This window comes from Ips typographus, linkage group LG11 (assembly GCF_016097725.1).
Source record: "Ips typographus isolate SLU linkage group LG11, UJ_Ityp_2.0, whole genome shotgun sequence".
Lineage (NCBI taxonomy): Eukaryota > Metazoa > Arthropoda > Insecta > Coleoptera > Curculionidae > Ips > Ips typographus.
Window position 1 is genome coordinate 10,718,756 of NC_138432.1, and position 27,375 is coordinate 10,746,130.

General features: G+C 35.4%; 1 protein-coding gene across 1 annotated transcript in view; it reads left to right on the forward strand.

The window, feature by feature from the left end:
- Positions 1–3,341: 3,341 nt before the first annotated feature.
- LOC145735478 (uncharacterized) overlaps positions 3,342–27,375 on the forward strand; it is a 52,150-nt gene continuing 28,116 nt past the window's right edge. The window contains exon 1 of the mRNA XM_081989393.1: positions 3,342–3,509. The gene's annotated coding sequence lies outside the window, so the exon portion shown is untranslated. The remainder of the gene's footprint in view (positions 3,510–27,375) is intronic.

Consider the following 27,375-nt stretch of genomic DNA (forward strand, 5'->3'; position numbering starts at 1 on the left):
TTTTGATAGGAAAATCCAGTTTCATACGAGAGTCAGCAACGATATTCAAAACGTCACAAAGAGCCGACGTATTTCCGCGTCGGGACTCGGAATTTGCACTTGTCGGCACAGGAAAACGCTAAGAGAAATGAAAAGCAAAGGGAAAATTCAATTCTGGAATTGGAAACGTCCCCGTATAGAAGGATTTCCATATTTTCCGTTGATGTGTGCGGGGGTAAAGAAAACGAGTAGAAGAGATTTGTGTAAAGCACAAAAGGCAAAGGATGATACACGTAAAAATGTCCCTATTTGTTTGTAAATAAGTTCAAGACAGATCTTAATAAGGTCACGAGGTTTGAAACTTCATCAATACTGTACAGATTCTAATTTAATGAAAGTTTGGGTTTATTAAAAGTTACTGGTTATAATTAACTAATTAATAATACAAGCCCTAGGTACTCTATTACCGGAAAGTTAATGTAAAAATGCCAATCATACACTTTGAAATTATGAAAGGTTGTTGTAGAGCAAAACTTTAGGACAAGGTGAAACTTCAAGACTTTTCTACTCTTAGAAGTTTCTTGATTGACGTTGTAATTCAAATTAAGGAGAAAATTAAAGTTTTGACTGTATTTAACGAACATTCTAACCTTTAAAATAAACTATCAAACAGCACAATCACACTTGAACGATTTAATTTAATCCTCAAACTAGCTAAGCAAACGCCTATAGACTATTAATCAGTGTCATAAATTATTAAAACCCTTTAAAAAGGGATTTAGGGTTATTCGGGTCTGGGGTTGAAGCAAATTCGTTTCACGTCGCGAATAAATCAATTCAGTCTTAAGTAACGCTTTTGTTGCTTTAAGCTGTCGTAATCATTAACATACCGCACTAGTTCCCTACTAATTTTCCGGTTAAGGGTCAAACTGAATTTTTAAAGTGCGTAAACGAATGAAAATTGTGGTTTTTAAGTGTTATATCTCAATTTAAAACCCGTTCCACTATTAAAACGTGTAAATTGTGCTTGTACATTCTTTCTGGGGTGGATATTGAGTAGGAAGTATGCGCAGGAATTTGAATAATCCTCGGGATGGCGTTCCTGCCTCGTAGGAATTTCATATTTCCAATAAAGTTTAATGAAATAGTTTCTTAGGTGGAATTCACAACTACACTTGTTGATTCTGTCCTTGGTAGTTCATGAAGGGAGTTTGTTTGCTTTTAAAACGTTCTTTACTCCACTTCTCTGGGTCTATAATAGCAATAACAAGAAAATAGAGAAGATTTCAGTCAGCAGTAAAAGATCGAGGTTTGGAATATCAGTAAAAAAAGGTCCTAAAGGGCTTCTTTAAATTCGTAAAGTGGATATGTAGGTTGATATGGCAAAGATATGCTAATCCGCATGACGATGTTTGTCATCCGCCTAAATGGGGCTCAATTTCCTTCGACCTCATTTCGGTCCTTTACTGCCACATTACAATCATTCACTTTTTTTTTATTTTTTTTTGTCGACAAGACTGAAAAAGGCTGGAACTGACTGGAAATGATATAGCATAACTTGCTGGTGTATGATTGTAATTTTTTTTGTATTGTGGTAATATGCAGTGTGTAGTGGGTTGTATGCGATGCACACTCTCCATTCTCTGCTTTGCATCACCTTCGTACACATATACGTACGTAGCGTGTTAATAAAGACCCTCTCTCAGTTCGTTAACGTCATTTAGTATGCAATTAGCCGTACTGTGTTGTCTCAATCTTGAGGTTTGAAATCCATCCCGCCCGAAATTTAATTAGGCCCATCCTCGTAGACGACATATTTCAAAGCCAAGTGGGGGAGCGACTAATAATGATCTGGTTTATTCAACAACGACTGACAGACTGTTTTCATTAGAACGACAACAGAGGAAAAACCTCCGGGTCTCTTACTGAATATTTCAAGACGTTCGAAGACGTCTTCCTGTTTATTAAACAGGTTTCGCATGTACTCGTGGCAAGATTTAACCGGTCTTATACGCAATAACACGCCTTGTTACCGAATCTAATATATTATTCAATATTTCTCACTGCGGCTCATTCGCAAACTCGCGGGAGAGGCACAATTACGTCGAGATTTGATTAAGCCAGGCTAACGTTGGCTGCCAAAACAGGGACGGATCGTTTGTTTTCAAAACACTCGGTATGACAAGTTGAGGGAAAACAGTGGCGTCCGTCGCAATCAATCAACGGTCAGCCAATTAAACCTTGCAACATTGTATGTCAAATCAATTCAGTGTCGGTAAGCAAATTAAAGCAGTAAATTACTAGTTTAGTCCAGCTTTTTTCCACGATCCGCCGATTTAACCGAAATTGGAACGACCCAGCCAACAAAAAAAGTTTGAATTTCACAGAAAGACACAGAACCGTAAAATGTTATTTACGTGACTCCAATTGAACGAAAAGCAATTTATGTGGTTATCCACTATTGCTTGGAATATCTGTTTTTGTTATCTGACAAGATAAAAACCTACAAAAATAGTAAAAGAACACACGTGCAGTAATTGCGGAAAATTACAACATTTTATTAATTTTGTAGCAAAATGTTTAATAGTTTTAGGAATATTACTGCGTGATTCTGGGCCTTCAAAGATTCATTAATCAAATTTTTCCAATATCACAGTTTCCAGTCACATTTACTGTCTTACATTAACAAGTTATGACATTTAATAACTTTTGAAAGTAACTTCAACATAACAAAACAACAATCATATAACGACAAATTATGAAAAATAATGAAAGTTTGCTTTTATGGTGTTTGGAAGACAAAATGGACGCCACTAAAAGTCTTAATCGTCAAAGTCCCCCCTTATAACTCAAGGATAATCTACAAAACGTCCGGACGGCACATAAATCAAAAACACGCCCGGCGACGCCATTGTCAGAGACGCTTCTCCAATTTTTTTTTGTCTTTTGGCCGCACTAGCTCAAAGGATTAAGGTCGTAGTGGAGAAGGGAAAAGCCGACCTTACCATTGGCACTGTTTTCTCATTTCCAAGATACTCAAGAATTATTGTTATGGTTTCGATTCCGGAGCTTTTTTACTTTTTAGGGAAGGCAGTAAAAAAAGCTGTTTGTCCCTTGCGTGAGAAATAACAACTTCTGATATCCTGAAATGTTGTAAGGGGGTCCATTCATCCGCAAAACCCAGAATAAAACAGAAAAAATGAAAAATTCATTGCATCGAGAACAAACAATCTTTCTGGATATAAATTCCTGAAATCGCGGAACAGACCTGCATAACGAAAATTTCTAGATCAGCTCTCCACATCCAGATTCTGCGCAGTGTCCGGGAGTCGGGACGTCTCCGATACCGCCAATTCCGAAATTTAGTTCGAATGTGGAGGCGTCGCGACGCCGCTCTTTTTATCACGGTCACACAAATCGGTTCGTTTGGTGCGGTCAACGTTAAGTTCCGGCTAAACTTTAATTAACCAGTGAAGTTTTGTGTGGTTCTAGTGGTTTAGTTTAGCTGAAGGTTTAGCAAACCGGTTTAGGTAAGTGAGTTTACATAACCTAGTTCTTTTTATGCGGTAAACAAGTTTCAACCCTTACAAAATGTTTTTTTTAAAGGTGTTTTTAATAATTTTAATGCGACTAAAAAAACATTTTTTTAGAGCTACCCCCCACTACCCTATCGTATTGAGACGAATGCTCCCTCTATCTTCTTGTATTTTCTCCTTCTCTACATCACTGATTGAACCGATAGTTGGCAAAGTTGGACGTCTCATAAAACCAATTTCCTTTATAGACTGGAAAATCTTTAAATTTGCTTTTGCTTTACGGAAACTTATCAAAACAGTAGAAATGATCAGTTTTGACAAATTTGCCAGTTAAGTTACAAGCCTGTCATTCCAAAACTTTGAAAAATTATAAAAAATAGTTTTTTAGGCTTAACAACAATTTTTTCCTTAACTTGACACACATCAACCCAAGTAACCCAATGAAGTTTGTATGGACCAAATTGACAACTTTTATTGATCTGGAAATTAGAAAACTCTGTACCTTTATCCATCTAAATTGACTTAAAAGTCCATTTTGTTACGTTTGCCATTTGCAGCGTTCAAACAACAAAAGTCTTGGTTTCATCCTCAAAAGGCTTTTATAGATCTAGTATTACGACTAAAAATTCCGGTCACGTAACACCGAAATTCTATAAAGGCGCACAAAACATAAACTAACCTAAAAATGGCCAGGTCTTTGTTTTCCAGTAATCAAAAGAGAAGAAGGTTGTTGAAATTGCTTCGGACTGATGAACTTTGCCCGTATGTCTTAAAGAAGAGAAATCGAAACATACGGTTTTATTTCTGCCAGACGAATTTCCATAAAAGTTTCCCCGAGACGACATTTCCATTTTCTTCATTTTTATGTGAGTTTACATGAGTATCAAGTTTACAGTCCAAAGAACAACTTTGCTATGCAGTTTCGATAAATCTCGTTGTTGTTGGACGAGTTCCTATTTTTTGGTTTATTCACAAACTTTTTACATAATTCTTGGATACTGATAATGACATTTCTGGTTATATTCGCCAAATTAATAGTTGGGTCACGTGACCAGAATTGCTTAAACCATTAAGGGCCTCTTGTTAGTTGAGACTCGGCCAAAGCGGATTATAGGGAATTACGCAGTCCTGCAGGATTCGTGTCCATATCCCGTAAAAAGTTCTACTTTTAAACTGTTTCTTTCCTGAAAACCCTTTATCGGGATTGGTAGTTTTAAATTTTACTTGTTCATATAAAAGCTTCCTAAGAATCGTACCGGAAACGTGACCGGAATCCTACAGGGATAATCTATAAAAGCTTTTTATTGGTTTTCCCTTCCACTCTCTTTTTTGTGCTTTAATTTCAAGTTGGAAGACTTATTTAAGTAATCCCTCCTTTGTAAGTAATCAATTTTTGTTTTGTGTATACTTCTTATACCGCAGAATTTGTATTAATGATATTTGTTGGACTTTTGTATTTTTAAAATATTCAATTCTATTAATAATAACTAATTTTTAATTATACGAGACACAATTCATTTTTATAGTGGTGTTTGGTGTTAAAATCCAATTTTGGGACCAATCCAATTAATTCCTGGTGCAAATCAATTTTTTGACCACGATTTAATTTAAAATGCAATTTGGTCTGCAACAAATAAAATTAATTTTACAGTTTAGCGCTATTTGCCTCAATTAGAGCGCCAAATCTGTCTTTACAAGTTCAAGTTTAAAATTTCCAGTCCAACAAAAACCACATGTTTGACCAACAAAAACAGACATCCTATTTGATATATGCTTGTTTTCGTGACAGCTCAATTGGTGTTTGTAATAACTCTTTTTCGCTTTGCCTGCTCCATAAAAAAAATAAACACAAAAAATGAGGCGGTTTTGTAATTTTATCTTTTTTATTGTCGTGATTAATAATAGGAAAAACTGGACGTTTATTTGTTTTCGGTTTTTTTGGTTTTCAGACGGAAAATGAGCGTAAACCGTACAATTTATGTAACATTGTTACTTGACCTATAATCGCATTCCTATGGCTTCGTAAATTAGGTTTATTGGATTTGACGTCAAAGGGGGTTGATTTGTTTTCCAAGGCGAATTTAATGAGTTTCATCATCAAGTGTTTGATATTACCGTCACTTTGCCTGATTTGTTAGTAATACGATTTAATTAGGTTTCATTTATAATTACATCACGCTGTATTTTACATCTTTATGACTGTAATTCTGACTTTGTAAAGTAATACTAGTTTGTTACTAAATTATTAACTGTCAAAAACAAAATTGATTTAAAATAGAGTTTGTACACTTGACAGTGTTTGTAAACAATTTAGATTGCAGTAACGATATAATCTTAAAGCAACACTTCCCATTTTCGATCCCCAAATTTCACTTTGCCGTCGAATAAATGAATTAGCTAAGTACAGTCCCGGGAGAGTGAAGGAGGTGGAGGAAGGGGGTTGTTTCCAGATTAATACTGGCACTTTATCAGTCCGTTGTGAATAAAACGGTCGGACAATGATAAATAATGGGCGAGATTTTGACCAGATAAGCGCGATTTAATTAATCCAGACTGCAACGAATCTTGGATCCCCCCACCATTTTCCCAAAAACACCAAAAGTCAAACACAGTTTCTCGGTATTTTGCAATTTCTAATGGAATTCCAATCTCGGGGACATAAGAGTCACGCTGATTAAAAGCTAGGAACGTATATAAATCTTCCCTCTACCACAGGGAGTTGGGGGGGGGGGTGGTTTGGGCCAATATGCCAAAAACACAACAGCAACGAAAGTAGTCAACTCCCCTCTGATAGATGTTGCGGCTTAGTTGCTTCCTTTAATTTATGTTCTCTCTTTCTCTACCTCCCCTGTTTCTGTTCATTCATACGATTGTAAACATGCTTATGAGAGTCAAATCAATTATTTTTAATACAAATAATTACCAATAAATCATTTTAGTTCATCGATTAATTAAAGCGATGAAGGGTGTGAGTTTTAAAACAATCAACATTGTTTCACCGTGTATAAAGTTCGTTCCAGGGCTAGATGGATGTGGATTGCACAATGTGTCATCTGATCAACATATTTAAAAAACGAACCGTGATCACGTGACACCTTGTCACATTTACTTGTCTGTGTGCAATTATCCGAAAAGTTCTCCATAACTCGGTTATTTGAAACATTCTGATTATATATTTTTTTATATTGAGTATCTCGAAAACTGGTTGAGTTGGGGGTGTAAAGTTTTTACCTCGTATATACCCCAATGGTAAATATGATATTTTTTGAACAGCACACTGTTTGACTTAAAAAATAAAAAACTGTATTTCTGACATTTCAAATGGATTTATTAAATTTGTCTATGACTACTTAGATAGCTTTAGGTTAATGGTATAAATGTGACGTGATGTGTCATTTCTCAAAATATTATTTTTTAAGGGTGCCACGCCCTAAAAACTGTCAAAATTGCCATAGTTTCAAGGTTATCCCCAAAACCGTGACAGTTAGATCAAAATGGACGTCAGATTCATGTTCTCCAGTAAAAAGGTCACTTTGATTGAGCAAAATTCAATATGGTTGCTATTAGTATAGTGGACCCAAAAATCCCAAATTTGAGTCAAAATTTCGTGAATGTTTCCAAAAAATCGTCAATAACTCGCTTATTTGAAACATTCTGTATCGGCACTCCATATGATAAAAGAAAGGTAATGAATGGAGCCTATCATGTGACGTTGAACGAGCAGGGCAATATTAACTCTAGTTTTTCTTGAATTTCTCAGGAACGCCTCAAGTTAGAAATCTGAAATTTGTACCACAAACGCACCTCGTTGGATGCCTGGTTCAACAAAAACAGAGAAAATCTTAAGAACCAATCTAAGACAGACAGTTAATGTCTCCACTCTCACTTCTCCTGGAACATAGAGTACAGACAAAATGAACCATCCAAAACACGTCAGATACTTAAAAGAGGGCAACCAAAAGCATTTTTACAGCTCCCTCTACGACATCACAACGAAACTAAGGATAAAAAGGAGAGCCGAGTGGCCGTACATTTTACGTTTTGATATTGTTTGTTCAATTTACCCTTGAAAGTATATATCATTTATGTTTTATTTATTGCGCGATAAATTCCGCTTCGTTCTGTCTTGGAGAAATTTATTTAAGCTTCAACGGTTTGCTTTGCGGGCGTAAACATTTTCATAAGCCTACTTTTTCTTATCATGTACAAGTTCAATATGTATTGGCAAGAACGCACACCGCATAGCAGAGAAATGAAATTACTGACAATTGAACGAGGGAAATATTCTGTAATTTTCCTGGATGTATCCAGTTCAGTTTCCTTTAGGAAGAATTATTTTAACGTGTCAGTAAATGTATGCAAAATTCAGTAATATTACAAAACTCACCGCCCTCATCGCTGTAAATTACATTAATTAGTAACTAAATTTTAGACACATCATTCATGGCATATCCGTAATCCATTCACGTGGGGGTAATTCCCTAGGGCGTTATTTTGGTAAAAAACCTACGTCCGGTATTTACACTTTTGTTAGCCGTTCGCTTTTTGCTGGGTTTTAATTAAGGTTAGTGAGCCGAACGATTTTTGGCTCGCGAAACTCGATCGATTAACCGGGTTTTTGTGGCGCCAAAGAAAACGACCTAAAAGTTTTGCCAAACTTGGCCTAGACATTCTCGGTAGTTGAAAATTTCAACTTGGATCTCTGGCATACATTAAAATGATGAAATAATCCCATACGTTCCGGGAAATATTCAAATTTTTTTTGGGGCGCTAAGCCCTCAAATATTCCATAAAAGAATTCGTCAATTTACATTTCGGTCGGATTTATGAGGAAGACTGGAAAAGAACTCCCAAAAACCGGAACAAAAAAGACATTAATCATGCATGGAATCGACTTCTAATATAGTCCTAAGGGTCTACGATGATTTTATTTGATTCTGTTATAAGACGGTAGAATGTAAATCACATTAACTTGCCCAAGTCACGTAAAAAACCAAAAACAATCCTGTACATCGATCAGGAATGCAACAATTTAATTTTAAACTAGTTTTTACGGTCTAATTTACATTTAGCGGTTTTGTCGATGCATAATATGCAGTTAATCTGACCTCATTAGCGCTAAATTTAGAAATTCCATTACAATTATAACGATGCCCTAATGAAAATCCAAAACGGCGAATTGGTTCATGGCAAATAAAACGGAGTAAAATTCAATTGTTTAATTAATTCATTCATCGAATTTAATTTTTGATCGTTTTATGCTAATAGTTAATTTACTTTGAAAGTTACTTTATCCAATGGAATCGCATAAAAAAAACACTTTTAAGTACTCCTTTGTTACAGTTTTTAAGGGTTTTTCTTCTATTGTGTCCAATTCTTTTAGACTCGTTTCCATTGTTTGGAGAGTAGTAATTAGAGCGACAAATACGTGTTCAATTTAATAGAAACCGCGTTTGTCTGGTTGCATATATTAAATTTTGCCTGCTGGTACCTTGTTGTGTATTTTATGGAAATGTAAATTCTCTTAACCTATTAAATGTGCATTAATATTCCAAACTGTTTTGCTAATGTATAATACACATTTACAATCAATGTAATGAAGCTTTATGGATCGTTCTAAAAGAAATTTTGTCAATTCTGATATGGTTTTTGACACACAGCAATTTTTTTGAGTAATACTAATTTTAATAAGTCGTATTACTGATAAGTAATGAGTGTTATTATGTAATAATCAAAACTAGTGAGTAATAAGTATATTATATTATTCCTAGAGTATGGTGTTTATCAAATCTGATTTGAAAGCAATTTTTTGCAGAACCGTGTGACTGAGTTAAACAAAATTTAAACTCGACTAACATAACTTGCCTGACTTCCCCAAAGTTATTTTACACAAAATCAAACAGTCTATGCGGCATTTACCTCTTCGTTTTGTCAACTAAGCAAATCAAACTTGGCAAAGTTTACGGGTCAAGATTCTCAACTCCAGGTTCGAATTCGGGATAGTTGAATGGCCTTTCAGGCTGCAGTAAAAAACAATTTAAAATCCGTAAAACTTTCCAACAATCTTCTTCACTAATTGCGTGAGGTTTTTAATTAAAACTTATGTCAATTCCGCTTAAGTTTCTCGCCCAAAAACTTCATATTTAACTACTCGCCAGTCAAGTACAAATATTTTAAGGCAGAATCGGAAATTTAATAGTGTGATATTCGGAAAGTTGCTGCTGCCGCTGCTCGAAGTTATTGTTAAATTAACAAAGTTACTCGACAAAGTTTAAAAGCGACTAGTTTCACCTTTGTTGGAGTGGAAAAGTGCTGGAGTTGCGCTTTTTGTCTCAAATTTGTTCAGGAAATTTGCCAAGTGGCAGTTGCAATTTTTCATTGAAGACAAATCTCAATAAGCAAACGTATAATAAAACCAAACCCTTCTTTCCTGGGGAGGTTTTGGCTCTGCTCCAAATCCGGCTCTGTTTAGCTCTAAAGATTTATCACCCATAAATAAGTCGGATTGGGCTTCTACTATCTAAAACACTAGTACTTAACTCTACTAAAATCCTTTGATTTAATTAAATTGTATTTTAATAATCTTACTTAAATTCAGACAACTTAAACTTGCAGCAATACATTTTAAAGTTTGTTACTAAGACTCAGCTAATTTCTCATGTTTCAGTCTTTCTATCACTCCCTCTTTTAGGGTATTATGACTCGCTTTCGTTTCGGATCCCTTTCGGTTTGTCACTGTCTCGCCTAGGTAACTTTCGATGGTCGGCCATTAACTTCAAAGCCCGCAAAAACCCGTCACGAAGAAATCTGTTTTCTTGTTTAAGTGAGCTTTCACCTTTGTCACTTAATACCGTTTAACGTCTAGACGAGCTCATCCTTCTTAATTAGGTTTACTACTTGACAAAATGTCTTCGGATTGGTTCACTTCAATTAATAAAATCATTACGTCTAATAGAGCAATAAGGGATGGGAATTTTATAACTTTTGACTTTTATATAATTTTGCACGAGAGAGAGAGAGATCATTTTAGCGGTTAGATCATTTAAGGCAAAGCAAACCATCAAAACTGGTGCTGGTCTTTTAATAAAACCCCAAAAAACACCGAGATATAGAATAATGTTCATTTTTAATTTATAACTGGGAAACGGTTAGTGTACCACTGGATTAGGTTTACATCCAGGTAGATAAACGGGTAAACGCAGTTGTATCTGGCACAACTTTAATTTCAAACTTAACTGTTTTCCTTTTTGTTTTTTTGAACACTTTAGTTCTGTTGTTGAGTTCTGTTGAGGTTAGCACGACGTGAAAAAGCAGCTTGACGGATATTTTGAGCTTTATACACTGACTGAGACAGCAAAAATGCCCAAGATACGGAATTTCAAAATTTTAACATGTAAATTCCAAAAAATAATACTAAAATCAAATATCTCGAAAACAGTCGTTGAAACTTCTAAAATGGTGGGAGATACGGAATTTTCAAAATTCGCGGTCACTTTTTTTGTCTTTTGAACAGCCTGTGCACGTTTAATCATGTCCATCATCTTTTTTTGTACATAAAGTATCTTTTTGTTATATTAAGTGTGAAATCTTCTAGTTGAAATGAAAAAGTGTCAATCATACCCTCTCACATTGTAAACCTTACAAATGGGCAACAACCGGAAAAAGCAACATTTCCCGCTTTCAGATTTACGTTTTAATATCCAGTGACGGTGTCTCCGTTAACACAATGGAAGAAATACTCGATTTTCAAATATGGCCGTCATATGCCGATAAATAAAATAAACAATTTCGGAAGTGTCGCAATACATTTCAGGCTCGTCGAGGCGATATTCGAAATATTTCCTTCGGAAAAATAAACGAAAGAATGGAGAAAGCGTTGACAAGGCTTTGAATTGAACTGAAACGGTTCTTTAAGCCGCGCCATCTTTCGGGTGACTAATGTTCGTCTCCTTTGTGGTGGCTAAAACTTTTTATTGGCCAATTTACACCAGAAATTTCCATCGAAAAACGCTAAGCAACGCCGTAAGGCTTACTTGAGGTTCGAAAGTTAATGTTTCTAGAAAAAAGCCATGAATATTTAAAGCGGAATTAATAGCAATTATCAAAGTTGCTAATGTAGCGGCCATGTTAATGCGATTCTAATGGACTAAACGCGTTTTCTATGTTGGAAACTAAATTCGGTAATGCAACGCATGATTTAAAATTACAAGGGCAAATTACGTTTAATTGGTTGGCGGTAATTATTTTGATTCGTTAGGAAATTTGGATTCAAATGGCACGTTTTCGCAATAATTGTAATAGAATTGATTAACGCTCATAATTTGATAGGGTATGATGGTCACTTTGTTTTTTTCTCTGACAGTGTCTCGTAATCAAACCAAAAGCATTAAAAAACATCCATAAATGGCTTGAGATAAATAAGCCATCCAAATTATCCTATTAAGGCCATAATAGGCTCGTAATATTTAGTAGGTTGCTGGAGAAGATAAAGCTGAAACCTATTTAAATGAAGTTCGGCAAGCTTAAGCGCCCTCCAGCTTGGTAATTTTTGCCCTTAGAGCTGTATTTTTATTTGAAATAATGCCGTGCAACTTTCTGCGCTTCGCCCATTACTGAAAATACATAAAAGTGCCCGGGAATTTTATCAAGATTATTCTCGCGCCCCCTCTATTTCGTTTTTGCTTCATTAACATGGCTCGCGGGGCTTTAATTAAAGAATAAGACCGTAGAAATCTTGCTAACAACTGACGGGGACGATTCGTCTGTCCGACGTGTTTTTAATTAAAACAAGGATTTTACGGAAACCAGTTTTGGTGTCGAAAGTGTGAGTAAAGACATTAATTAATTACAACGTACTCGGGCAGCTTAAAAACAATTAAAACTAAGTTTGCTTATAAACTGGAGAGCTTTTAATTGTTCGGTACAACAAACAAACTACGGCCGGGGAAAAGTTGCGGAGGTTTCATCATCGTTTCGAGAAATGCTGCGGTTTACGTAAACTGCAGTTTTAGTTTATTAATTTAGCGAATAACGTTAAACCAAAAAGGCGGTTTTGGCCTGAAATCAAATACCTAAAACAAAACTTAATAATTGCAAAAGTTTCAGTTATTTAAATTTTCGCAATAGTGCAGATTTAAAATTGTCAAATCCAACATGTCGGAGGTCTATTGAACCTTTTGCAACTCCTTAAGGTAGCTTAGAGTTTTCTTAAAAGTGCCAGAGCTTTCTATAATTGTCTTAAACCTTCCCATAACTGTTTTAAATTGCCAGAGGCCTTTAGAATCATTTTGAAAATTCCATAAGTACTACTGAGAACCTTCTTAAAAGTGCCAGAGCTTTCTACAAGTGTCTTAAACGTTTCCATAACAGTTTTATATTTGCCAGAGGCCTGTTGGACTATTTTGAAAGTTCCATAGACCTCTAAATGCTACTGTAAACCTTCTTAAAAGTGCCAGAACCCTCTACAAGTGTCTTAAACGTTTCCACAACTGTTTTAATTTGCCAGAGGCCTTTAGAACCATTTTGAAGGTTTCATAATCCTCTAAGTACTACTGAGAACCTTCTTAAAAGTGGCAGAGCCTTCTACAAGTGTTTTAAACGTTTCCATAACTGTTTTAAATTGCCAGAGGCCTCTAGGACCATTTTGCAAGTTCCATAGACCTCTAAGTACTATTGAAAATCTTCTTAAAAGTGCCCGAGCCTTCTACAAGTGTTTTAAAGGTTTCCACAAATGTTTTAAAATGCCAGAAGCCTCTAGGACCGCTTTTAAAGTTCCATAGACCTCTAAATGCTACTGAGAATCTTCTTAAAAGTGTCACAGCCCTCTACAAGTGTTTTAAACGGTTCCATAACTGTTTTAATTTGCCAGAGGCCTTTAGAAGCATTTTGAAGGTTCCATAATCCTCTAAGTACTACTGAGAACCTTCTTAAAAGTGGCAGAGCCCTTTACAAGTGTCTAAACGTTTCCATAACTGTTTTAATTCGTCGGAAGCCTCTAAAACCATTTTAAAATTGCCAAAAACTTCTAAATTGTACCGAAAACCTTCTGAAAAGTGACACAGTCCTCTGAAAGTGTTCTAAACCTAAGAATTGTATAACAATTGTTGATGCTGAATAATAATGTTTGCCCTGCCTTAAGTTATAACCTAAAACTATAATCAATCCATATGACATTTAATCGCAATCTGACGCAACTGCCAGAAGTCGCTGAACCGACTATAACTCATTTTAACTAAAAATATCGCAATAACCTACCCCTAAAGGGTGTAAATTAGTTAATCCAGTTTCTCTCAATGTTTAAACCCTTTACGAACACAATAGACTTAATATTCTGGGTAAGACTCTACAAATTAATTTACACACTAAAACCATTTCCGATTGAAGCGTTAGAGCTTCCACCGAGCTAGTATCAGGGAAAAATGGTTAAAGTGACCCTTTAAGGGAATACTTTGAATGGCCTCATTAAGCTCAGTTAAATTAGGCCATTATGGCGTAGAAACGGCATATTTCACATAAGCTCGAGAGCCATTTAAAGCTCCGCACATGCCTGTAATTGCCCGGTTGAAAGCTCATGGGAAAGAGGAGGAAATTTAATGGAAATCCCTCGCTAAGTTTTTCTAGGTAGTTTAGGTAATTTGATTAATTTTTTAAATCACAGCCAGATGGTATTTGAGTGATTCCCAGCAAATATTTCAGAAACATCCAAGGTCTCAATTAAATTATGAATAATTCCAAGCGAATGGGCCATTCGTATGCTGGCAAAACATGGCGGTCGCTTAAATCACGACCCTCCGTTCCAACTAAACTTGTGTGTGCATGCATAAACACGCTGAAATTATTTCGTATAAGGTACGATGTGTAAAACTGTTTCGGTCCCGACATGTAAACCGTGCCAGATGCACTCATAAAGGGATCGCATTATGAAGAGAAAATTGCAAGCTGTAGCCCCGGAAAATAAACTGGACGCTGTTTAATTTATGATGTGCTCGGATTTTGCCTTTGTACCGTTTTGTTGCCGTCTAATTGGGACTAGTTTGACCTTCAATCAAGGGAAAACAGATTAAAAAATTTAATTTCTGATAGAGACAGATATCGGTAATCCCAAAAAGGCAAACGCATTTACCCAACAACCGCGACTGAAAACGGAGGGGGAAGAGATAGATAATTTAAATGTGGGGCTGTCAGGATTTCGTAAAACCCTCTTATCTCGACAACGTAAGCCAAAATCGCTAAAAAAAAGCGCAAGGAAAAGCTTAAAAGACACCAAGCCGGTTGCCCCGAATATTCCTTATGATTTATTCGAGTCCTCGGTCCGTAAAGTATGTAAAATACGCCATTAAAATCGTTTTTAACTCTTAACGTAGTGCTTTAAAAATGCGAGCTGCCCGGCTCTATAGTTCCCAGAGCGCAGATTTATCTTCCGTTTTATTCTTCCCGTGTCAGTTCCGGCCAATAATTCTTAAATTTGTTTACGCCAACTCTCACTCTTTTTACGCTCAAATTTCCGACGGCAGGTTTTTGGAGTTTGGAGCGAACGAGTTTTAATTTTTGCGAAAACGCAATCAGCTCCAATTTAGGCGTTTTTCGTGTCGTAACCACTTGGGACCAACACCAAAATGATTTATAACCTTGTCATGCCACCGCCATATTTCATGGAGAATTTAACATAATTCAATGTTTCCTATTCGTTTAGGATTGCCAGTTTAAATAAATAAGACTTTTATAACTGTTGTGAATATGATTCACCGTTTGTTTTACACTTTTCATAATTCTATTCGATACGATTTACACCAAAAGTGTTGCTTTGAATGTTATACAGGATGTCCCTGATTTGGCATACTTTTCTAAGTGCCCCCCCACAAAATATAGAATGTCGAATTTAAAAAGACAAAATCGATTTTTGCAAACAATTTGTTGAACTGAGATCAACTTTTGCAAGTTCATAGGAAACGCAGCTTTTTAGTGTAAATCAATTAATTTTACCAGTGGAGGAAAATTTAGGTTGCCAAAGTGCTTTTTAATTGCCTACGTCACTGAAAAACTGGAATTCTACATCAAAAATTCCTTTTGGCGATTTTACAAAAAAGGTAGGTTTTTAATAATTTATGATCAAAAACGTTTTTTAAAAGTTTAAAAGTAAATTAAATACAATGTTGACAATTTTGAAATTGTCAATTATTTAGTAACTGTTAATATCTTGTTAATTCTTAGTTCTGATTTAGTTAAGGATTTTAACTTTTTTTAATGGTGCAATGGTTTCCAAGTCATTAGGGATACATGTTTTTTTTGGTTATAACTACTAAAGTAATTTTTGAAGTATAGTACTCCAAGGCTTTTGAAAACGTTTTAAAAGCACACATTTTTTCAATAACGTGGAAGTTAGTTAGGGACAAGAAAACGTTGAAAACCTAATTGACTTAACACTAGCTAGCGGCCAAACTATTTAACCAATTAAATAATATTGCATATTGGTGGAAAGCCTATTTTATTAGCTATCCATCGACATATAAATGCTCATACCTTGTCAGTTAAATAAGGCAGTTGTACAGGTTTAAACGAAACAGTTTTTGAGAATTGAATACAAAGCTTTGGTCAAGTTTGAAGCCTTCTAAAAATTATTATATATTTATATACAGGTGTGGCAAATCCAAAAGCGACCATAGTAAAACCGTGTAACGGACAGAGAAACGTAGGTAATTGCATGCGAGGGAGAAAGACAGAAAACGAAAAGAATATCAAGTAGGCCATATTTTTAGCGCGCTGTTGCCAAACGCCGTAAGTAAGTTTGTCGAGGGTATTGAATACTTACGGCGTTTGGCAACAGCGCGCTAAAAATATGGCCTACTTGATATTTTTTTTGTTTTCTGTCTTTCTCCCGCGCATGCAATTACCTACGTTTCTCTGTCCGTTACACGGTTTTACTATGGTCGCTTTTGGATTTACCACACCTGTATACTTATATAGTTTGAAAGGTCATTTTATTGGCTATCCAATACTTTATCAGTCAAATAAGGCAGTTTTATAGGTTTAAACGAAACACTAACACCAACACTTGTCTGTCACCGATCTATTTAAAGGCACTCTAAGGTGCACACAGGTTATGTGCAAAATGTCACAGTCAAATCACAACTTAGCCTAGGTAGAGTAACGTAAAGGAAATCACACATAGGGTGCAATCCGCCATGAGGTACGGATTTTGACACTTTTCCGACTTAAAGTGTCATTTTTCAATCGTCACACAAAAACCTTATTTATACGTTAGAAAAGTATTTAAGGACGTTGATATTACTAAAAATTGAATTTATTGCTCTACTGGTGCAGTTTCTGTCAATGCTGGACGTGTTTCAAAGTGTCATCTGTCAATTGTCAAAAAGCGAAAAACGACACTAAAAAACTGCGTTTCTTAAGAGATTCCTGCAAAAGTTGTTTCCTGTACGACAAAAGCAGAGAAATTTACAAAAAAAACTATATTATTTTTTTTAACTTTGACACCCTGTATAGTGTAGTATAGTTCCTAAAGACATCAAAATAAAGGTATGTGCATAAAGCTATGCACATTAAAATAATAGTTTTGGCATTTTTATTTTACAATTTGCTATTAGTTATTTCCTATTTTTGTCGTGGTAACTTTATGCTTTAGTTTCATAATTTGTTTGTATATGACACACGTTTCTTTACAAATCTTTAAATTGAGTCTGTAGACGACATTTCTTTTCATTGGAGTAAAATCCCGAACTGCGACACAATAGAGGCAAAAACCCGAAACTGAACGTGCTAGTATCGACGTGCTCCTAACTTCCCCTAAACGAGACAAAACAGGACAGGGTTGTGATTGTGATGTACGACCATATGTCGTTGCCCTTCCGTTTCTTTCCAGATCGCTGTAACCGGCAATATAATAATTTCGGTTAAATCCGGTCGGGAGTTGAAAATTCCTTTTCGTAATGAATCCGGGCAGATATTTGCATTTCACTGCCAAACTTCCTAATGTCATTAAAATAGATTATGCAACCCGAGTTTATGTAGGGCAAAACAATGGTTAACAGGATCCGAACTTTCCGACCAACTAAAATAGAGATAAAGGACAAAACTACTACGGTACCGGCTAATCAACGAAGACTACACCGGGCACCCTTAAGGGCTCGAAGAATGTTTTCACGAATACGTTAACTGGTCCATTAATTTTGGTTTTAAGGGCTGTCCGAGCGTAGGCAGACAAATTGAACAAGTTTTCCCCGAACCAGTTTTTCTCTCTCATCCCCGAAACCACCCCCCAACTTGGAAATTCTTCCAGTATGAGTTATAAAACCATTGTAGCCTCTTAGCTCGGGCTGTTTGCCCATTAATTTCCTTTCTAGTGACAGTTTTAGGGCCGCTCAACTATTTAGTGTTACTTTAATTGTTGCATTAATGTGATATACGCGTGTAGTTTCCCTTACCAAAGTTGTAATTTAAAAATTGTACGTTCCAGGAAATTAAGTGTCCGAAACGTTGTACGAGTAACGAGCTTGTCTAACACCGTCAAAGGCTTCGTAATGGAGTTTTAGGGCTCTGGCACGCAATCTAGACACTTCTTGTTCTGTTTGAGCTGAAAACAAGAAAAATTTTAGTTTTAGTTTAATTTATAAAAGATAACACTAATAATTTAAAATTAACAATGGAAGTAGTTTTCATAATTTGAACGACTATGATTCACCAGTTTTTAAACCAAACTTAAAATACATTTATATGATTTTTTCGTTTTATTATTATCAAGCTTGAAGGTATAATTAAGCAAAACAAATTGGTTTGGTATGTAATTAACTAGAAAGATTTTAACGACCGAAACTATAGATCCGGACACACAACAGCGAGCTAAGAAACACAAAACTAACCAATAAATTTCCTTGCGCTTCCCTAAAGATAATTATCTGAAACAGCGGAATCCTTTTAGTCAGACAAATAAAACATTACGGGAAAACAATGAAACGGATGGCCCCGCCAAGAACGAGATTCGTTTCTAAGTAAGGAAAACCCTTTTCTAAATTTCGCTTAGGGCCTTGTAACTTCTTAGGGAAGCGTTTTCGGATATAAGGGCGACGAGATTGGCATCTTCGAAGCCGCAGATTGCACCACTCGGGATTCGGCCTGGGGAAAATCCTATAGACACGCCGAGAAATAAGTGATAATATATTCCGTTAGAGGTCCTTTGGGAGGCAAAACTGTATTACATATGTGCATGCTGGATGTTGGTAAATAAAACCGCAAAAGGTTTCCACCGCAAATATGTTGTTCCTTCGAATTTACATCGGTTTGAAACATTGTTGTGTTTAAAGGAAAAATAGAGAAAGTATTTTGTTTTCTGAGGTAATTATTTCCCGGGGACCGAAAATACCTTCCGTTTTAAAGCATTAACAGGGAGAAACAATATAAAGCGAGAGGTAAAAATATATTGCCGAGCTCTAAACTCGATCTTTCCGGGCTAACTGGAAATTCCTCGTTGGATTGCTTAAGAGTAGAACCTATAAACTTTCGCGAGTAATGTAAAACTCTGCTTCAACCCTCCCCGGTTTATCGGTAACTTGTATTCAAAGTTTCCTGACTATTTGCGAAAATATTTTAGACGGAATTCCACTTCATTGAGTCACAAAGTATTTTACGGTGCGACATTAATTTAGAACATTACATGAAACATTGTGAAGAAATGTAAATCGTATACAGCTGAATTGTGGTGAAAAATCAAAGTGTGTTTCCTTTGTATAAACTACTGATCACGTATTCCATGAATAATAAAGAGTATATTGAGTGTTATATAAACTTTTATACCCAGCTACGGTAAACGTGACCCCTTTCCAAAATGAAAATTTATTGAAAAGCCGAAAGAGATACGTAAATTCATTGTTTATTAAACTTCAATAAGGGATGATTGAGCATTCTCTTCGAAGGCAGGTATTAGCGAAGCCTCTTATACCCAAATCGCCGGAGAAAATTGCAAAATCGATAGGGTTCACGATGTGAATGTATATGGCTGTATTATACCCTAGTTATAGGTCGGAATAAGGAATTTAAAATTTGCAAATAAACTACCTAACCTAGAAAATGGGTTTGATATGTACCAAACCAGAAATGGAATTTGTGGTAGTACATAAATCACCGAGATATCAGCAAACCATTAAATAAATCCAAGTTTAACGAACAGATGGGACAAGCAATAAAGGTCGCAGTCTAAGGCAATAATTTAACACTTAAACTAAACGCCGTTCCGGTGTTCAAGTAATGTCATTGTCCAGGGCTCCTAAATTTAACTGGATTTTCGTTGTCCCGAGTTACGGCAAGATTTATTTATATGCACCGGCCTTACAATATAATTCACCCTGTAATGGAGCGCGAACGGCTAACGACCACACCCTTTTATTTCTATTTCTTTAAAACTCTGATTAATTTTTCCTGGCTTAAAAATAGGTCAAAAAATGAATAAATTATGTTACAAACATGAAATAAATGGTTAGGTTTTAACTAAGAAAAGTAATTTCATATTTAGACGTGTCATTTTTGACTACAATGATTTCCATACATTTTTAGGTCAGTAAGGTCTGATTTGGCATATTACTACTAACCATTATAATCAGATTTACCATTAGAATGAAAATTTGTTTTAACCGAATTACGAACATAATGATTTTTTGACTTACCAAATAAAAACTTAAATAAACTTAGTGTGGTGAGACAGAAGACCCAACTAGAAACCTGTCAAGAAACTGCTTTTATAAAATGGAATAATTAAAGATATATAATATTACAAAAAACAATCTTTTAAAAAGCTGTTTAATAGGAAACTGTTCATTTCAGAGTTATTTACTGAAGTCTGTCTTTGTTGTTAAATCTTTCACACTAATTTTACTATAAATACTATACAGGGTGGTCAAAAGAAGATTTTAAGGGCTTTAAAATGATATCTTGAGCCACCATGTAAGTGTCAAATTAAATCAGTTATGAACTGTTTAATGGGAAACTGTTGATTTCAGACTTATTCCCTCAGTGTGTCTTTTTTACTAAAAAAAAACAATTTGAAACTAATTTTACTATCAACACGATACACGGTAGTTAAGAAAGACTTTCAAGGCTTCAAAATAATATAATGGGCCCCTCTGTAAGTGTCAAAATAAATCAATTATGCACTGTTAGAATAATAATAACACATTTAGGCAAATACTGCACATGTGGACTTACCATTAAAGACAAAATTGGAAACTACTTCCACCAACATGTTGTGAACCGTTCTATTTAATTATTCGGTTTGACCCTAACCCAATTTTTCACTTTTCTACCCCTGGATAATAATTTTCGCCAAGTGAAACCCTAAATAATTTATATACAACACAGACGTAACTTGTTTTCGCCCCCAAGTCCCTATCGGTATTTCTGGTTTTTATTAGGTCCCTAATGGAAGATCCGGTATGAACGTGGTGGAAATTTATCGGGAAAAGGAAAACTGTAATAAGTGCATGTTTGACGTGGAAGACAAAAGAATTTCTACCTTATCGAGTCCGAGTCGAAATTGCAATTCCGAATCGATCCAAAAAACAGAAAAAGTAGTTCAATGAAGCCGAAGTAAAAGACAAGGCGAAGACCAAATTACAGTAATTTTTACCCTCGACAGACTCGAAGGAGATTATTTGTTTTGCCTTTGCATTTGGATTACTCAATATAAAACGGTTCTTCTCTTTCCCGAATAAATTCCTCACAGACATGATTACGCCGTAATATTTAATACTTACAATGTAAGAGATCGTGATAATGATCGTCATTTGTTTGAACTTATTCCTTTTCTACAGCCTCCGGGGGTTTTTATCCGGGGGATGAAATATTTTCCGCTGTTACGACTCTTTTTTCTTTTTATTTTTTTTCGCGGTGGGTTTGTCTCTGATAAAAATGGAACGTTGTCTCCTCGAGGCAAGAAAATTCGATTTTACTGCGGGGATTTTTTAAACCTAAAAAATTGGTTATTTCTTGAGTCGTATAGTATCTCAAAATCAAGTTTAAAATATATAATTGTCATAACAAATTTTCTTGTTTCAAGTAAAATTGTAATTAAATTTGATAGAGTGTGAAAATAAACTCAAAATTGACTGTATAGTTTTGGATTTGATCATAAAAGTCCCATATTGTTATAACAAACCATACTTTGCTCAGTAAAGTACGCTACTGTTTTAACCTTAAAAAATCGATTGGAATGGACCAATGGAACATCCAGAAAAATAATTTACGGCCATTAATTCATTTCCAGTTTGTGATATGGTCTGTATCTGGTTTCACTTAGTTTATGGGCTTCCGCTATGGTTTTGGATATTCATAATTCCTCTGATACCGCACTATTATACGCATAAATTGTCATTAAACCGTATTTATTTAGTAATAATTTTCGTGGGATTAACTATGGAAGTTCAGGCTTTAATCTTATTAGAACTTAAAGCGGGAACTTCTTAACAGGATTTATTAAGATCAATGCGGAAATGAAACTTTCTATTCAGGTTCCTATCGTTAGCAACTTTAATCACTATTTCCCCTTTTCTGTCTGGTTATCCTGGAAGTTTTACTTGTATAATATACTAGCAAAACTGAATGTTTATAACATTCAAATTTGAAGTTTCGAGGAGAACTACCAACCATTATCAAGTTAGTTTTAACTCTTCCATCGTGGAGGAAGAAATATAGGCATTCTAACTTACCTTAACAGTGGTGAAAAATATCAATTTGAATTTTCTACATTGTCGAGCTAATCTTAGTGCTCGTAAAATGGTCCAAATCTGAAATCAATACTCCACCTAGTTCTCCCGGCAGTTAAGTTTATATATCTCTGCCATTTTGAGGAGAAAAATTACAGGTTACCTACACGAAAGCTACGTTCGCATTTTAAGTTAAGTTGAAAAAGCTTGATTAGGGTGGGGAGTTTTCTAATTATACCTATTCCTCTGACAAAAATCCAAAGTAATCACCTTCGTAAATGATGTAATGAAGTGGATCCACCATGTACTGACCCAAAATGCCACGTTTCATCCTGGATTCTTTCCATTTAAGGATGCGATGACAAGGGTCACGACGAAAACCTTTTCCAGGGGAGAACGAGAGTGAGAGAAGGTCGCAACTAATTACCGAAGTGATTTAGGAGAATAAGGGCCGAGCAAAAAGATAATAATCCAAAGCCCGAAATGTGTATACAAGTATTTAATTTCGAGGGAAGGTGTCGGCGGGAATCATGGAAGGGGGAAGGGATATTCTGGATTAATTAACAAAGGCCGCCAATGGCCGGAAAAAAGCCTCCAAGAATTAAGGCGATAAGGGAGGTTATTAAAGTGTGGATCAAGATCCTGCTAATCTTGTATTTTTCTGTTCTGTTTGCGTCGTTACATTTAAACATTTGGGAATTCCATAATACTTAACGAGGGTTCATTTAGGCTCGAAACAGCACTCAAAATAATGTTATATCCAGCTACAAGGTTTTTTCTACGTTCATTTAAATCCAAGAGAGTTTGAAGGCTATTCCTTTGTCAACTGGATGAAAACGAGACAGAACGCATATAACCGTAAGCGGGAATTGTAACATTATGCCGTTTATCAGATTTTAGATACGAGGGCAAATTCCAGAACGGGATACGGAAACGTTACCGTATAATTTAGGACCTCGATATTATTTTCGGGCTAAAATATCGCAAATAATATATTTGGAACGTTACATGCACTCGCCCGAATACGTACAGCTTTAGAAATTGTTTTAAGCTTATTCGGATTATAGATTTCCCAGGTGGCTTTCCACATTTCCAATATCTCGGGTAATTGAATTGAATAGTTTTGTTCTTGCCTCTGGATTTGCGTTTATTAACCTCCGGCTAGACCATAACACTTCACATCGAAAATATTAAATTTTATGTGGTCGATTTCAAGTGCTAACTCAAAATTTTAATAGAAAATTGTACTAACAATTTCACAATAACTAATGCAACCATAAAACTGTAAAATAACAACAGTTACAAAACTCGTTTTACGGTTCGTTGTAAAATTTGGGTTCAATTCTAGTTATTTGCGTTTGTATGGCAAGATTGGCCCGAATTAAGGGCTCCAAATTAAATCAACCGGAAGGATTTCAGTCTGCCGACTTAATTACACAGCCCCTTAGCCAAATATCTCGGTTATTTGCTCTCAAAATTCCGTAGTCACTTTGCCAAACATTTCAAGGGCCCGGCTTGGTCATTACTGGCCAATTCCATATTGCCAAAAAGCTTTTACCTAGCAAACTGAAGATTCCATGTGGTTTTCTGGGTAAGATCAACAAACCGTAGTTCTGATTTATTTTCCTGATGATGAGAATCCTTTGAATATCTCGATAATAACCACCCTGTCGATTGCAGAATGAAAAACAGCAGGATACTACGTTTGGCCTTTTGCTAATAAAAGTTAATTAACGGTGTAGTTACAAATTACGAGTAATATATGTCCTGTGTAATTTCCTGTACATCCCTAAGGATTTAGGGCACACGTGCACTTTAGGCAACCTCCTAGATTAGGTTTGTTTAGAGTGTAAACCGTAAATCACCGTTATCATAATGTTGTTTTTGAGATATTGACCACGTTAGTAATCCCTTAAAGTTTGCCAAAGACCAGTTGAATGACTCATGTTTGAGTTTCCAGTGAAACATTAAAGCGCTGGCAAATTAGTGGGTCTGAATTGTTTATGAGGGACTGAAAGGGTCGCCCTTTTCAATATCAGTCAAAACCTTTAAGATAGGAAAGTTTCCCAATTAATGGACGACATTTACAGTCCTGAAACGAAATTGTCTCACGGGAGAAATCTCCAAAGTGGAGGATGTTTTTACGTTTTAAATTAAAAATGAATTTCCATATTTCTGCTATCCAGTTGGAGGTAATTAGGTACAATCTACAATTTAAATTCTCCAAGTCTGACTGAACGGAAACTTTTATGTAAATTAATATCTCGATATTGAGACAAAATGTTGAAACGTTTTGACTAAAATTATTATAAATAATTTTACTAAATTTGAAATGAGAAAAGATGCAAATATGTTTAGAGTTGCACAAGCACAAAAAAAACCCTTTAAACTTACTGACTGAAGTTGAAAAATCGCAATTATAAAACCTAAAAATTGTAGAAATAATCAAATTATTTCCTAAATGGTTAAAGGTTCCCAAAATGGTTTCAAGTAACAACATTAAGATGACTGACATCTCCCAAATTTCTGATCACACATTTCCCCTTAATATTGGGTTTGATTCGATTATTTCGAATTAAAACGGAAGGGTTGTATGTTGACCGGACCAGAAATTCCTTCCAGGCAAGTTAATAACCGGAATTGGGTTAAAGGTCGACGGTGTCGAGGAAATATCGATAATTACCCAGCTAATACTCAATTTCCCTAGGTAATTAATGCGATTTCGCGTAAATCTGTAAGGTAAGGAAAATGAGTGAGTTTCTATGTTGACAGTGGAAAAACAAATCGTACTTGAAAGCTTTAAGTTAGCTGAAAGTTGCATACTCTTGACCCACTTTTAAAGGAACAAGACGTTTTGTTTGTGCTTGTAAAGTTTAAAAAGTTTTAGAAACTCCTCTTCCTTATCACTCTACACGTTGTATTTTTCTGTTAAATGATTCTCATCTGTGTTTGTGACAGTCCAAATTAATAAAAGAAACGCACAGAAACACGAAAAAATGTAAACAATTTTAATCAAACTTAACCGTATCGTTTTACCGAACAAACAAGCAGACGTCCGAATTTGCCGGCCTCTAACAAATTGGCGTAAGCCCCAAAAGAACAAAACCTTGTTTAAGAAGTCGTCTAAAGTTACAAATTCCCGAACAAATTGAACAACATAAACAACGGCTCCTCTTTCTTACCCCCCAACCCTACATCTGACAGTATTATTCTACCGGGAAATTTGGGAGATTGGCGCCAACGTACACCGACAAGTACTTTTGAAAGTTTTATGCCGGTTTTCGAGATATCGGCCACTCACAATATGAAACTTACAAGAAGGGGAGAATAATTATATTTTAAACGGGAAAAGCATGTATTTAGATTAATTAGTTCAACTTGATATTGCAGAAACATAACACTCATAATTTCTGCACGTACGACACGCATTTTATTAAATTTTGAGTTACCACTGTTTGTATTAACCAGTCTGTTGTTTATTTTAAATTATCGCTGTTTTGTTATTAAACTCGACAAAAAAAAGCTTTTAAACATAAGTAAAACGACAATGAAAACGATTTTATAACGGCCAGCGTTAAAATGCAAATCGAGTCGAGAATTTCGTCTTTAAAAAGATTTTCGCCTCGAGTGGTGGAAAACTTACTGTCAAAGAACGCGGGAGACTATCCTATTAAGCCCGGCAGGTTATTACTGAACTAAAGAAAAGCCGGATATAGCCATTTGCATACGTTTAAAATGTTGGAAATGTCGTGGGTGCATCGGGTTTTCGCCTCTCGAGGACTTTACCGAGGATCAAGGGACAACTTAAGCGACCAGGAAACAAAGGGGACAGTTCTCAAGCAAAGAATTCCTTCAAGTAAAATCGGATTTCAAAACGAACCGTTAAAATGCAAACTTTCAATTTTTTGCTGTCGTTTCATTTAGGAAACTTGTTTTTTTTGGGGGGGATTTTATTAAGCTCAAAGGCGATGGCAATGTTTGCCTAATATTTTACTGGAGAAACTTCAACACAGGAAATTACAGGTATAAATCTCGAACGTTCCCCTTTAACTGTCAGCTACACAGCCACTTATCTGCAAATTAATTCTATTACTGATTTACAAGCTCGTAATCATAATTACAAATTTATTTCCCTCCAAATTACCAAACTATTGATTAGCCTATTAAAGGGGTGAGGGTGGGTAAGGGTGAATAAATCTTGTCTTTGCCGCTAAATATTCCTAAAAAAATTTACAGCCGAATCCGTCGAACACGGCGTTATCTTCCGGCAATGGCGGGCGATAATATCCGGAAAACAAGACCGAATTTCGAAGTGAAAAATGTAGATAAGGAAGGCGTGATTTATGGCAAGTCGGCGTCATTATTCATGCGAGTTTTGCCTTCGGTTAAACCGGAACAAGAATGATGGTCCCTGGAAATTATTAATAACGTTTTTATTTCCGCAATTTGTCTCTTTGTGTACGCTCTTTTAATTTTTTTCTATATGGAGTTACTTAAATTTGTATATAAAGTTAGCCATCCAGTGAGGTTTAAAACCATAAAATGTGAAAATTCTCTTTTTGGTGGAAATAAGTCAATTTTCTTATCTGAAATGTAAATTCTATCAAATTATGTACTTTTCAAGTTTTAAATGTAAAAACATTAAAAATGCCTTGTTGATCAACTTTTCAAGTCAATTCTGAAAGCTTGAAACAAGAAATAGTGAAAATTCTCTAGTTGGTCAAATTTTCATATCTGAAATGTAAATTTAATCAAATTATCTACCTTTTAAGACATCTTTCAACTTTCAAATGTAAAAACATACAAAATGCCTTGTTGATCAAGTTGTCAAGTCAATTTTCCAGCTTAAAACAAAAAAATGTGAATATTTATTAGTCTGTCCTTTTTTAGACCTGACTTTTTGACACCAATTTTTGACTACCCCTTATCATTCTTTTAAACGTTTTTTTGCAGTTACTTTTAGAACAACCCTTGTTTAAAAACCTTGAAAAACTGTTTTCTAATATGTGTAAATTAAAATTGATTTGGTGACTTAAAATGTCAAATTTCACATAAAATAGTATATCTTAGAAATGGATACAGATTAGTATAAGACATTATACATAAAATATGTCTAGAATTCTACGTAGATGCCGAAAATGCAAAAATATAGATGG